Here is a 1886-nt window from a genome sequence, read left to right on the forward strand (position 1 = left end):
GAATGTGGTACCCAATGCTAGGGTTGTTAGGCTATAATATGGAAAACCTGCCCGCAAACCAAAGTTGTGCACCGTGTTGGGAAAGATGCCACGTTCCTCGCACGTTAAAAAAACCCGGCCCTGCTGTGGTACTCGATAGGAGTAGGAACCTATGCTCTCCGCCACAGTCGGCTAAATTGCCCGACCCTACCCTTCCCTCCCTTTTTCAAGTGGCAATTAAAATTTGTCGACCCTATTATTCTTGTATCCCATCACATTTTTCATTTCATCATCATTTCATGTTCATTTTATCATCCATTTCATGTTCATCGCCTGAATAAAGCTGAAATATTGCTACTCGGGCATTGAATCCCAATAATCAATTAATCATTAATTTATTTGAGAACAGGATTGAGTTCGTAACATATTAGTAACAATCGTAGCAATGATTGGTTAATCAAGTCGGCATTTAGTGTTTAAGCGAGTTCATCGGTGCGGTTTATCGCTTCTTCTATAGAACCATTCATATGTGACGTGCACTGTAAGACTGTTACAGACTGCATGTTCTTTGTTTCTAACTTTACTACGGTTATGCCGTTTTTATTCATAAGAATAAGATAATGCTTTGGTTTAGATTTATTCGTACCTTTTGGCTTCTTTATATGCTAAATCATTACGAATTTCTATACATTGTATGGTTTTATGTCGAGCTACAAGTATGGCCTGGTAAAGAAACGTTTAGGTTGTTAGCCAGTCACTTCTAACTGCATTGTCATACCGGTTAATTTTGAAGTTATTAAGTGTTATACATTTAAAGGCAATATGCACCGTTGTTTTATATCAAAGGTTTTGTAATTGGTCAAATAAACTATGTGTTTCTAAATGGAGTTTTCATTTAGAAAGTGTTTTAGTTACAGAGCCCAGTGCACGAACGTACCACAATACAGGGTGTCCTCTATGAGGTTACTAAGTCAGAATATAGGTAGTTGATAGTCACACATCAATTTAGAAAAGCAAAGACGGCTGTATAATACAGATAGCATTCAATGATCAGTACGATAAACACACAAGAAATCGTACTATCTGTTGCACATTCAAACTAGCCATTTTCACTGAGAAACTTGCACATTAAGACGACTCCCGCTACATTTTTGCGCCCAACGAAGGACTCTGTTTAAAACAAGTAACACTGACTCCATCAATGAGTATAACATGAAATTATCTTGTAAGTGACCATTCCCAGTATAATATTTTAGAGTATCAAAGACAAGCTTTGTTTACCCTCATGACTATGTATTGCTCTTGAAATTAAATGTACTAAGTACATAAACGTTTGTTCAAGATACATTTGCATGTAAAAGTCCTCGAAATGTTAAAAATGAATTGCAATCTAATTAGCAAATTAGTATCAATTATTGGTAGATGAGAGATCGACAAGTTATTTATACCTTTGTATCACACGTAGTATACATGTAACTGATATACTGATATTAAAACTGTTCAGAGTGTGTTATGAATAAATAGTGTCGTATATAAGAAAATGTTTAAAACTTTACTTATATTTTCTTTTGAAGGTGATGGGCGCCAGATTACATGCTAATTGCATATATTTCTTGATTTAAAAAAATAAAACTTTGATTACATTTAACCCTCTTGTTGCAAAACAGGCATATGTGTCCATCATTGGCTTGGTTTCAAACGGACATATATGTCCTTTTGTTTAAATTAACAAAAATAGTTTGAATCTTTTAATCTCCTTACGCCTGTATTGCTGATGCCTAATTGGAAAATAAATACTAAAATCAATAACTACCAATACCACGATGACATCACTTTTGTTATTTATTATCTTCAATTGAAACACACATAACCGCACTTAAGTTTGTGGCATAGTGCAATGCAGTAAT

Source organism: Perna viridis, chromosome 4 (genome assembly GCF_037379345.1).
Source record: "Perna viridis isolate PV_CMFRI_1.1 ecotype Kerala chromosome 4, ASM3737934v1, whole genome shotgun sequence".
NCBI classification, from domain to species: Eukaryota; Metazoa; Mollusca; class Bivalvia; order Mytilida; family Mytilidae; genus Perna; species Perna viridis.